Source organism: Bactrocera neohumeralis, chromosome 4, assembly GCF_024586455.1.
Source record: "Bactrocera neohumeralis isolate Rockhampton chromosome 4, APGP_CSIRO_Bneo_wtdbg2-racon-allhic-juicebox.fasta_v2, whole genome shotgun sequence".
Lineage (NCBI taxonomy): Eukaryota > Metazoa > Arthropoda > Insecta > Diptera > Tephritidae > Bactrocera > Bactrocera neohumeralis.
Genome location: NC_065921.1, coordinates 33,858,398 through 33,872,335, shown reverse-complemented (window position 1 = coordinate 33,872,335; position 13,938 = coordinate 33,858,398). Strand labels below are relative to the sequence as shown.

Genomic DNA, 13,938 nt, shown 5'->3' with positions numbered 1-13,938 from the left:
TGCTTTTTTTTTTGGCACCTCCGCAGACAGCACATAACTCCGTTATTTTTCAATATTTTTGTAAAAAAAAAAAAATTTATATAACTAAAAATATACTTTATTACGTCCATAGAACGTCGAAACATTCAATCTAGAACTTTCTTTAAAAAAAATTCACCAAAATCACCTAATTTTTCATGCGTATAGCCCTTTAAGGTACCTTATTGATAACGAATCATGTAGTAAACTCAGAGAAGTATTGACCGATTAAACATTTTGAAAATCTAATCAAGTAATTTTTGATTTTTTTGACTATTGAAAAAAGGATTCGAATATCAATTGTTTGACCGATACTTTCGTTCAAAAGTCAACTATTGATACTGGGAGGAGGAATTGGATTTTGACAATTTTGGTCATACTTTAAAAGAATTATTAGCGGAAAATTGTATCACGTCATAATAATTACTTCTGGATTGGTATATTGGAAAGTGGAAGAATCAAATGGAATTTAAAATTGTATTATATGGGAAATAAGCCGATTACTGTAACATAGGAATGCGAGAGAAACTAGCTACGCACAAAATTTAGTCGAAATCGGTCGGTTGGGTCCCAAGATATGTATATGATTTCACCAAAAGTGGAAGGTGGTACGCCTATCGTATATGGTGCAGAGGCATAAACGATGACAACATCTGATGAGTCGACGTTACGAGTTTTCGAGAGAAAGGTTCTGCGGAAGATTTATGGTTCCTTGCGTATTGTCAACAGCGAGTACCGCAGTCGATGGAACGATAAGTTGGACGTGATATACGACGACATTGATATAGTTCAACGAGTTAAGAGACAGCGGCTTTGCTCGCTAGGTCGTGTCGTCCGAATGGATGAAAACACTCCAGCTCTTATGGTATTCGATATTCGATTTTCCGATGGAAACAAAGGAAGAAGAAGACCTTAACTACACGTGCAATTTCCAATTGGAGCCAAACAGCGAAAAGGAAGAACGACTGGCACTCTGTTGTACACTCGGCTATAACCTTGCGGTGTCTGCGCCAATTAGACCGATATTTTCGGTAAATCTCTGTATCTATCTTTTTAGTTTTTATCAAATTTAGACAGTTTTGGTTCATAATGGGATAGATAGATTTATTGGTGCCTCATTTGAATAGAGGAAAATGAAATAATCATATGAAGTTTAAAATTCAGTTATTAGGGAAGTAGGCGTGGTTGTTGTGTGGTTGAACGTAGGACAGCTAAGATAATATTACATATTAAATTTGGTCGATATCTGTTGAGCAGGTACTGAGATATAGATTATCTTATACTTAGCCAACTTGCCAAGGAACACGTGTACCAAGCGGCTGTCCGCTTTCATTCCACTGCGACACAACAGTACTCATCGTACCAGCTGTTCTTTCGAATTTGAAATGCCATGCTGATGAGTGCTCTCATAGAGCAGGAGTGCAAGTCAGGTAGAAAACCGGTTCAGTGTCAATTGTGGTAATAGCTACTCGACGTCCCACCTTCCCTGTGTTTGTTGACGGGCGTGCTTTGCTGTACAGAGGCGGTCGTGTATCATTGCTACAATAAGATAGTGGTCCGAGTCGGTGTTAGATCCCGAAGTGTACGCACATCAAGAACACTGGAGACATGTAGTCCATCTATCACAACATCAACTATCTGGTTTCGAACTTTTCGATCACTTCTTAATTTAAGGATGGTGCAAACTCTAGTAAACCCTAGTGCAAACACTAGTATACCCAATTATGTGGAGTGGAGCAACATATGTATGTATGTATGTCCAGCCTATCAGAATACAATACACGAGCTATATTTGGTAAATGTTCTACGTGAGCGACCCATCTGACAAACTTTATGACTTAAATAACAGGCTTTGTGAGATGATTGATGAAAAGTAGCAATTAATTTTTATTCATAAATAAGTAAGAAAAGCGAAAGAAAATGATTAGTTTTAATACATATTATAATATCATAAAATTACACCTAGAAAACCATGACACTTCTCCCAAACGAAGGATTATCTTTTGAGCACTTTTCAATAGGATTATCAAAGCAGAGTTAAGAAAATAAAAGATTTATTTGGTTTTATACGAAGTATATAGGTGCTATGGAAGTTTTGAATCGATTTTAGCCTATTTAGCACGACGGCACATTTTTACTAGGGAACAAGCAAGGAAGAGCTATGTAAGTTCAGGTGTAACCGAACATTTTATATTCTGGCAACTTGCAAGAATCAAGGCTAGGGAAATACATTAAGATGTAAAATAACAACCAGAGATCGGAATCCTAGCAATTATTATTCGGCAAAAGGTTTGTTAGAAAAACGAAAGATATTATATGTTGGGGTAGTACCGACCAGATTTTATCAATTAACTTTTATCGTGCCACATACTAAAAAAATATTTACTGGGTTTCACTAAAGTATCTCATATACAATCACCAATTATATAAATGTAGTAAACTCAGCCGGCTGTTTAAAAATCCTGGTATTAGTTATATGGGGGCTAGGTCAAGTTATCGCCCAATTGTATATATTTTAGGTTCAAAGATATACTGTTATGAGTAAAGCATGTTCTGTAATTTTCATTAAGATAACTCAAAGATTGGCTGATACTATATCCAGCATAAAGTCACCCGGAAGTTCGAAAATCTTTATATTAGTTATATGGGAGCTCAGAGAAGTATTGACCCGATTCAACAATTTTTGATACATAGAATTACTTTGTCAGGAAAGGATTCTCTCAGAATATCAATATATATCACACACTTTGACCGATATTTTCGTTAAAAATCAACTATTGATACTGGGGTCCACATTTTCGGTACCTAGGAGGGTCTTGAACAGTTTTAATTAGATTTGAACAATTTTTGGTCATAAGGTGGCATTCTGTAAAGAAATTATTAGTACTAAAATGTATCCCATTATATTTATAATTTCTTGATTTGTGTACTGGATTTAAAATTGTTTTTATGGGGAGTAGGCCTGGTTGTGGTCCGATTTCGCCCATTTTCGCACTGTGGCATAGGAATATAAGAAGAGTGCCACTTTCTAAATTTTGCCGAAATCGGTTTGGTCTTGTTCCGAGATATGTGATTTCACCAAAAAGTGGGCGATGCCACGCCCAACGTCTAATTTTTTCACGGGCTTTGATAAAGCCCTTTCATACTTTTTACCACCTCGGAGGTAAAACTTAACGTCTCTGGCGTATTTAGTAATTGATTTATTGCACTTTTAGTAGTTTTGAACAGTACCGTTATGTGGAGAGTGAGTGAATATTTGTGTCTAGCAAATTTGGTTTTCGTAGCGAAAATAGTTTTGAAAATATGTAAACTAAACCTATTAGAAGCCGGGGCCAGGCCCACTTTTTCAAATTTTTTTGCCAGCATCTGTCCCTTGCTACTGCAATCCTTTGTGCTAAATTACAGTTTTATATCTTATGTAGTTTGGAGCATAGTTATTGCACTTTATGGGTTTACGGTTAAAAGGGGGGAGCCTGCCTTAGAGGCTTCAAAAAATCAATATTTTCAAGGAGTTTTTTGGAAAGGAAAGAAATGTCTGATTGAAATGAAACTTTTAGGATTTATTCTTATATATTTGAAGAGTCTTCTCAAATTTTTTATTATTATACATTAGATATTGTTCATGTTTGAAGAAATTTACAGAGGCGCCCCGAGTATGCAATTTCTGTGTGGCGGGCAAGATGCAGGCCGCAATTTTCATCTGAAACAAAAAAACAAAAGAAATTTTTAATTTTCAATATTGTAATTCCTGGGTGAACCAAGAAAATTCAACAAAAAGTGAAAAATTCAACAATTTTTCGCAGATTAAAAAAAAAATGCATTTAAAAAAAAAATTTACTTTAAATCGTTTAAAAACCGGATTAATGTTAACTTTCTTAAGGTATTTAAGGTTCACCTAGAAGAGAATTTAATTCCAAATACAACGCATGTTGATTCGTTTCGATTCGACGTTTACTTTTATTCTATCCTACCCGCCAATTAAGAAAAATCGTAAAAATGAAAAACCGAGAAATCGCGCGTCAAAGTTTTCGCTTTCTGCCCAATCGATAAGTATATCTGCTAGACGGTCGGTCACTATTTCCCTTCTAGCTCCGAAAATATTTCGAATTCCCATATAAAACTTTGGGAACATATTCTTAGATTATTTTTAAAGAGATTTAAGCAAAAAAAAAATAATAATAATCGATTTTTTGAAGCTTCTAAAGCAGGCTCCCCCTTAATGGCGGTTCGTGGGCGTGGAAGTGGTCCGATTACGCCCATCTACAAATTCATATTCTTTTTGTACTCATCAAGATATCTCAATTTTTACTCCTCCGTGTGAATACAGGGATTTCAACTTTTCCCGTCATACTGATCATTTATATATACATAACCCTATATCTATCTCGCTTAGTTTTAGGTGATACGCACAACCGTTGAGTGAACAAAACTATAATACTCGCAACAGCTTGCAAGAGTATAAAAACGTACTCTAAGTATCATTGCTATATCTCATAGATTGACCGTTTCTCGGTAAAAATGAAACGTAGGCTCTCAGATTCACATATCGGCTATCTGGGACGTGATAAGTTTTGATCCGATTTCGACTATTTTTTGATGTGAGGCGACTATTTGCAATACTCACCTTCTCTGGCTGCCAACGATCGTGAGCACTGAAGTTATCGCTTCATAATCATTTATAAGTACATAAACATGTATAAATTGATTCATTTTGATGATACAAGCAACTGCTAGGTGAACAAACCTATTATACTCAGTAGCAACATGTTGAGAGAGTATAAAAATTAGTATCTCAGTTATATGGGTTTTAGTCGTCATAATTAATGCAATGACTTTTGCCTTTCAAGAACATCCCCGTTTTGTTTATCCACGGTGTTTTGTGAATAATTGGGCAATGCCTTTGCACTATCTGAAATCCAAGTCAATATTAATTGTGTACAGACTACATACCCACATACTCGTACATACTTGTGCATTTTCAGTTGTCACGTTCAAAACAATTTCATGAAACTTCGTTTTCGCTGAACAACATAGTAGTTATTACATTTTAATTGGTATTTAATTGTTTTTTGCTGCAAAATGCACAAAACGCCTGTGGCCAATTTCAGAGTTGATTATCTGCGCTCAGGAGAGAATACAGGTATTGTTGCTGCACTCCACACTACTGACAGCAGGTGCTCACGCATACTTACATACATATGTATGTATATACACCTACCACAAAGTGAAAGAAAAGTGGTCTAACCATTGACGCAATTCTATTTGCGACACAATTTCTTATTTACTAAGTCACTGAGCACATGATTTGATTTGCTGTGGAATTTGATTTATTCGCGTAAGTGACACAGTTGCCGACTTCATTATCTTTTCATGGAGCATAATGAAATATTAACTTACTTATATCAAGAACATAGGTAATATTTTCGTCTTTATTGTATTACGGTACATACGAGCGAGGAGAGGGCCAATTACAGAGTTTTGGGCCGATTGAGTTCTCATTTCTTTGGGGCAGTTTAAATTAAATATCTCCCCTGAATAGATATGGCAATATTCAGAGTGGATAAAAGTGGAAATGTTGCTGGTAGCTATCGAAAGTTCGGCTGTAAACGTTGAAGGGTTGTATTTGCTCCGGTTTCCAACGAGCGGTCGTTTGAGTTTGCTGAATGGCCAGAAATCACACAGCGCTAAATCAGGCGAATACGGTGGTTGCGTCACAATATTGGTGGAAAATTTGGGGAAAACTCATGAAGAATCTATGCAGAAGCGACGGTGCATTACCTGCTTTGACGTGTTGTTTTCGACTTCGTCCGATTGATCATTCGTTTCTGGACCTTAAGCACTCATCGCCAGTAATAATACGTTTCATAACATCCTGGTAGTCGAAAAAAATTGTTTCACAGACGTTAACGCGTCGCTGTTTTTCGAAAAATTCAGTAATTTTGGAACCAATTCTGCTTTCACTTTTCTCCAAATGATCCAAATGATTCCAAGTGATCTTTCAAAATGATTTCACTGATCCTTCCGATATTCCAACGATGGCAGTAAGATCTCTAACTGGTAATCGCCGCACAAATTCTTTTATTTTATTGACATGTTGATCTTCAGTTGATGTTGATGGCCGTTCTGGACGTGGTTCGTCGTCAAGGCGTTCTCGTCCAATTTGAATAATTTCTACCCATCAAAAACACTTGCTCGCCGCAAACAATTATCACTGAAGACCTTTTCCAACATTTTGAACGTTTCGGCACCAGAAATTTGATTCCGTACACAAAATTTAATGAAATAATTTCATGCATTGTAAAAATCTCCAAATGCACTTTATGTAATTCAGAAAGACAAGCGTACACTATACACCAATGTAATGTAACGTCACGTTTATCCAAATGAGATCCAGAATGGTTGAGGCAATATTAAACCAGCCAGTTCCCGACTTAGAGGCTCTACTCTGCACCAGCTATACAAGCTTGGCACTCAATCGCATATTCTAGGAATGAAGGTACTAACATAGTCGAAACTGTAGCAATGTTGCGACCTATAGTCGCCACAGAAATTTATGTGAAACTGCTACATACCATTTTTGTACATTATTTGTGAGAATCCCCGGATTTTATTTCATTTACAACAATGTTTAGGTTGTCCGTCATAGCACCCAAAATAAGCAAAGCAAAGACCCCCCGCCTCCTTAGTGCTAAAACTGTTGCTGTTTAGAGCTGTTCTTCATACTGCAGACCTCTTCAAGTCTTTATTTAACGGAATTGTAGTTTTAAGCATTTAATAGCATCATCCAACTCAAATTGACGGCGTATTTAAAACGATTCTTCAGTGCCTTTATTCGGTGAATTGATTGGATTCTTTGCCCACAAACTTACACTACGACTGACTGGTTGCTTTAAAGGAGTGGTCAAAAACTTTTAGAGCCGCTCAAGAACTCTTTAAGTTCTTTTTTGAACTAAATATTGAACTCAAACAAAGAGATTTTTACGCATTAGACTAAAAGCTCTGCATTTGCTGAGGAAATTTAGTAATTTATTACTTCTATTATCGAAATCTTTAATTCTATAACTCTTGTCCATGGTTGTCGCCACTAAAATTTCCTTTTTATACTCTCGCAACAAAGTTGCTAAAGATAGTATTATGGTTTTGTTCACATAACGGTTGTTTGTAAGTCCTAAAACTAAAAGAGTCAGATATAAGGTTATATATACCAAAGTGATCAGGGTGACGAGTAGAGTCGAAATCCGGATGTCTGTCTGTCCGTCCGTCCGTCCGTCTGTCCGTCCGTCCGTGCAAGCTGTAACTTGAGTAAAAATTGAGATATCATGATGAAACTTGGTACACATATTTCTTGGCTCCATAAGAAGGTTAAGTTCGAAGATGGGCAAAATCGGCCCACTGCCACGCCCACAAAATGCCGAAAACCTATAAAGTGTCATAACTAAGCCATAAATAAAGATATTAAAGTGATATTGGGCACAAAGGATCGCATTAGGGAGGGGCATATTTGGAAGTATTTTTTTTGGAAAAGTGGGCGTGGCCCCTAAGTCTTTTGTACATATCTCGGAAACTACTATAGCTATGTCAACCAAACTCTATAGAGTCGTTTCCTTCAGGCATTTCCATATACAGTTCAAAAATGAAATAAAAGTGCGTTAACCGACTAACAAAAAACGTCAGAAACACTAAATTTTACGGAAGAAATGGCAGAAGAAAGCTGCACCCGGGCTTTTTATTTTTTAATTGAAAATGGGCGTGGCGTCGCCTACTTATGGACCAAAAACTATACCTCAGGAACTACTTTACCGATTTCAATGAAATTCGGTATATAATATTTTCTTAACAGCTTGATGACATGTACGAAATATGGGTGAAATTGGTTTACAACCACGCCTTCTTCCAATATAACGCTATTTTGAATTCTATCTGATGCCTTCTCTGTATAATATGTATGTATGTATATATGTACATTAGGAACCAATGATGATAGCGGAATAAAACTTTACACAAATACGGTATTTGAAAAATATGTAAATGACGGATAATGAAATCTCGATTATCACTTTATCATGCGAGAGAAAAAGGTTCGGTGACACCCGAACTTAACCCTTCCTTACTTGTTTTACATAAATTTTGTCATAACATTGTTAATAAATTATAAAAAATTAAAAATCTAGCAGAGACGATAGCAAAAACTAGCAAATCAATTGAATAGTTCGACCGGAATCATGTCCGCCAGTTTAAAAAAGTGTGTTTTGAGAAAAACGCGTTTAAAGTTTGAGGTGTGCACTCCGAGCGCTACGAACGTCGAGCGGTATTATTATTTTTGGGCCTTTTTCGAAAACCTCCAATGGTAAAGTAGGTTTCTACATTAATTCTAAGGGTATAAGGGAACAGAAAATGCAAAAAAAAAATTGAAAAAAGATTACCCTACTGACCCCATAAGTGTATTGCAGTGCGAGGGGATACTTTGAAGAAGGTGAAATGGACAAAATTCATCTTTCAATTTGATTACAGGAGTATATACACACATTTACGGACAATAAAATAGAATCATCCATGGTACTAATTTTCCGTTCTAAAAAAATATGAATTTGTTTTAAATTCAACTAAGTTATATTTTTATTATTTACTTCATATCAATTGCTATTGGTAACAGTAAAAATATTGAACAAAAAATTACAAAAACAAAGGTAAAAATATATTTAAAAAAAAATTCAATTCGAAGGACAAAAAAATAGAATCAAAATTTTTTACATAAAAAAAAGTATTGTTTTAAGGTAATTGATAGAAAAAATTATTAGTACGTTGTAGTGTATTCTTTATCGTCTAATACAGATGCACATTTTCTAGGCATAGACCTAATTAGGCTACCGAAAGTGTTCTGTGGAACAGAAAACCAGACCTTTGTACCTTCTCTCAGAATTTTGTCTTATTTTTCGGCTTAACGGTTGCAATATTTTCCTTAACAATTCTAAGTAAGTTTTTGATTGGATTCAGATCTGTTGATTGCTCTGGCCAAGCCATAACGCTAACAACATGATCGAAAACCATTTTTTGCAAGACCCGAAGTATGTTTCGTTTTTCATACCATAAAATGTCGAACCATATTTTTTTTTAATTTCAGCTCCGCCCTAATTAATGTGTCGTTTTACCAAATGAATATGGTTGCATCTACATATGCCGTTTTCTCAACGTTGGCGCCTTTCAGAAATTGCAAAAACAATTTTTCTCCACAAGTTATCTTCTTATTGTTCGTGAAGAAATTTTTTTCACATAATTCTTATTGAATGGATGCAGAGGCCTTAAACGGATCGCGCATCGACAATCTTGCAATATTTCGATCGACTTCCGCAGTCATTTTTTTGTGGTCGGCATATTTTTTAAACTTTTTTTCGGAAATTATAAGGCATCAAACACCAATTTTAGAGACATATTCATATGTTTGCAATTTGGCTTTACCCATTCCTTGCAAATTTTGGACGCACAATCTTTTCTCTTCTGAACAATGTGTTGCTCGACCTATTTTTTTAAATAAATTCATAATTGATAAAATTATTCATTCCACAAATCTAATTAAGTTAATATAACTACTTATTATTTTTCAATTATTCAATATTTTTCATTTATGAAATCATTTCGCTATTGATTCTATTATTTTGTCACTAAACACAAGGCAATATTTACACTTTTTAAATTACAGCTAACTGTAAAACTTGAGAATGCTATATTTTCCTCTTTTTTAAAAGTACATATTGTAGCCTTTGTTATTATGCAAAAAAGTTACTACATAAAAGAAAATTAAAAAAAAATAATTATACCATTGCTTCAAAGCAAAACTTTGGTTCTATTTTAATCTCCGTAACTGAATGTACACGAATTAAATCAGCAGTTTTTGAATCACATACTTTAAAAAAATTTGCAAACGTCTCTTTCTCACCACATGGCTGCTTATATTTCAGAAACGCCGACATCGGACCCCTACAGATCCGTTTTTCTCTTTAACTAAGTTTTTGGTAATGTTTCCCATCTTCCGCAGCCGAAGCCCGGCGCAATTATCCGACTGAATATATAATAAATGTGCAGAAACAATTTAAAAATATTAAATTATTAACTAATCAATAATTTATTTAATCCGCTTGTGTCAGGTCAAGCTCCTAACGTCTTTCAGACTATTTCTACCAAATCAGTGGCGTAGCTAGGGGGCGAAGGGGGCCGTCGCCTCGGGCGCAACGTCTTGGGGACGGCAAACGATCTTCGCTGTTTTTTAATATTCAGAAAAATACTTCAACAAATTTTTTTTCAAAATTTATTATAAAAGATAAATTTTTTTTTTCAAAAATGGTATTTAAAAACTCCAATTCGGGCAAAAACTCCTGCAAATTGTGTCAAAAGTGTACAAGATATAGGGCGAAAATGGGTTTTTTCTATGGCTTTTAATAAGATGTCTAAGTTTACTATCAATTTCCTCAAAAAGCGTGTTGTGAGAATTTTGGAACTTCAGAATTTGCGTGGCTTCTAGTTCCTAAATTTTATATACTTAATATCGAAGATATTTTGTAAGAAATCACTTTTGTTCGAGCCACCTCACGAAACTTGTAGGTATTTAGATAAAGGGGGCGGCAAAACATCCTTGGTCCCGGGCGCCCGAAGTTGTAGCTACGCCACTGTACCAAATGACCCAGAAGCTGTTAAACTGTTTTAAATTTACACTTCGCATCCTTACGAATAATTTAGTTTTCAAAGCTACATACATACGTACGTCGGAATATTTTCTCCTCTTTCGGTCGCTTTATTTCTATGATCAAATACTTAACCTTTGAATTATGCGTTATAACCACTTTACAAAAAATCTCAATCAATATTTAAAGCCTGCGAAATCAAGAAATATTAAAATATGATTTCCAGAATTTATTAAAAATTAACATAATTGAATGGTAAACTAAGCGATTTATGGAAACCTTAAATTGTAGTTGTAATGTTGTATACATACGCATGCATAGCCATGTTTATGTATGTATGTATGTATGCACATACATACCTACTTATGTGCCAATATGGGTACGTAAAAATTTATCAACTCACACACACAAATGTATTTACCGCGATATTCTTAGCTATAGACATGCACACACCCTGTATTTTGGTAGATAACGTAAGCAAAGCAGTCCAAAAGCATCACGTAATACGATTATCCAAATGCTTAGCCAAGTGCTCAAAAAGTCATCGTTCAGATTTAACAAGAATCATGTAGCATGTGGCATGTTGCCCGTATTTGCTCACACATAAACACACGCTCTATGTATGTGAGTGTGTAGCTCCTCGCACGCTTGCACAATAGCCGACTGCTCTGACAAAAGAACAGTTATAATATAGACGTTGATTACGGAGGCCGCCAACTTGTTAACGCTGACGCGCATTTAGAATATCGCACACACACACACACGTAACAGCACGATGTGTACAACATCCATTTATGTAATTCGTTCTATCGGCTGACCAAGAATCATCCCCTTTCATACTTCAAGCCGATGGGACATGCAATTAATTTTTGTTTTTTTGTGAGTCGGTGCGCATCATGAAAGTCTTATTTTTGTGTGGCAACTTAGAGAACTCATTTACTTGTGGCATGTAAACAACTAATCTGTTAACACTCTGACAACATGATATGGGCCGCTTTTCAGATTGTACATATGTAAGTGTAAATATGTATGTATATACAGTCATGGACAGAGAAATAGCACACATTTAAAATATATTATTCAAATCATTTTTTAGTTTTATCAAATATCCTACGATAGTGTATGTGCTGACTTGAGCTATTTCTCTATCCATGACTGTATATACATACATACATATACATACATATACAATATGTATATTAGGAATGCTATCGTTGTATGGCAACGCCCAACCGCTATCGCGGAAAACACGTATCCCCCAAACGCATGCGGGGATCCAACAAAAAATTATGGCATAGACGTGCCAAGCAATCCCGCCACTGCACTACTTCGCCTGTCCGTCGAAAAGAAGCCACCCGACCGATTCATTGTGCTTCAGCCACGCTGCCAGTCAGAAGGTGCCCATCTATGCAACAGTAATCATAATGCTCGCTACTTAAATGGCACCACAATAAGGCATGCATATTTATACAATGTGTAGATCCCTACGAACATATGTACATACATATATATGCATACATCCCAACATATGCGTGATACTTAAAGTTTGCGACTGCTATTGTTGCTGCCTCTGCTGCTGAGAATGGTGCGAATAGGAATGGAACAGCGGATAGCCTTAAGGAGTGGGCGAAAGAGTGAGATAGCAATAAAGAAGCGATTACTTGTTTCGGCGAATGTATTTGAGAAAGCAGGAGCAAAACAATTGTAATAATGAACTCAATGCTACAATGTGCACCGTCACAGACGGACAAATTGATAAATATAAGATTATGTACATACATATGTATGTATGTACAAAATTGCTAAATTATTATTCTTAACAAACCCTGGACTTCCTCAAATTATCTTATTAAAACATATATTTAATTTATATTTGTTGTTACAGACTGTATTTTTGAAGACTGCAGAGCTCCGAAAAGGCATCGATTTCAGCAGATTTGCGGAAATCAATTGCATACCACTAGGATTTTATTTTCACCAAAACTCGTTCTAACTTTGTGGTTTAAAACTGTCAATTCTGTTTTTAATATCCCCACAAATGCTCTGTCGGATTTCAGTCAGGTCACTCCATTACATTAATATTTTAGTCCTGAAATCAATTCTTGACAAGTTTACCATTTTAAGGCAATTACTTCCTCTGCTTCTCCTCCAGTATATTATCGTGTCGAACCAAGTACTGAGACCATCTCTAATAAATATTTTTACCTCCTCAATGTTTAAGTGTTCTAACGATATGTTTATGATCGAAAGCAGTATATTTTGGCCATCTTACACACATTTTTTCATCAGAATTTTCTTTCATTAGAGCACAATACGTTTTTCCAAATTGTAAGACAATCTTTTTAAAAGTTTTTTTTTCTTAAAAGTGAAACTTCCCAAGATGAGCAAACCTTTTTTAAGAAAGTGGTGCATTAACTCAGAAATTTCGCTTGTTTGTATTCCTTCGTTCGTGGCTTGTTTTTATTTTTTTCCAGCTTAGACAAGTGGTCACTCATCTGAGCGGCAAATACGGTAAATATAAAAAGCGAAATCTACTGCAAAAAGGAAAATAAAGTGCCGTTATGAGTGGTACACGTAATATTTATTTTGTGCATTTTCATACATAATTAAGAATTTAGTAGGAACAGGAGTGGAAAACGACAGTCCTTTAAGGTTCTGGAAAAAGGAAATTTAATAATAAAATAAAACAGCCTACCTATTAGTATTGTCAAATCAACTTACTATAATCTAAAATAGTTATTTTGTCGAATATCTCATATAGAATTTTAAATTGAACACATTTGAATGCAAAAAGCATTTTATTTCCACAATTTCCTTATTTGATCTGTAAAATAATTTTTGGTGCACTGTAGCTTATACATATGTATGTATGTATCTCCAGTTTCTTTGATACTTACATTAATGAATTTTACAATGCTAAGTAAATAGATCCCATCCAATCGAGGATAAATGGAAACGAAACTTTCACGTACCTACCAATATTAGATTTTTTCAAAAAGCTTCGCATTGTTGTTCCATAAAGAAGTTAAGTTGAAAGGGCACACCAACAATGTGTTTCCCATCCGCACTCTCAGCAATGCAGGCATATAAAAATGTGCATTAAGATGTGTGGATGAGTACGGTGCACTCATTTCTGTGCCTTCATGTAGTGAGAGCGAAATGGCTAGTCAAGGCACATAAGTAAGCGAGTCGCTTGCAATTGGAAAAAATGGCGTCGGTTAGAGCGAGACCACCGTAGGTCCAT

The 13,938-nt window shown here is 35.4% G+C and overlaps 1 long non-coding RNA gene across 1 annotated transcript; it reads right to left on the bottom strand.

The window, feature by feature from the left end:
* Nucleotides 1-13,268: 13,268 nt before the first annotated feature.
* LOC126756718 (uncharacterized) lies at nt 13,269-13,807 on the bottom strand. The gene is made up of 3 exons (XR_007666631.1): nt 13,592-13,807; nt 13,416-13,518; nt 13,269-13,349 (listed from the first exon to the last, which is right to left on the bottom strand). It is a non-coding gene; the product is annotated as an uncharacterized LOC126756718 (long non-coding RNA).
* Between the last annotated feature and the right edge of the window lie 131 nt (nt 13,808-13,938).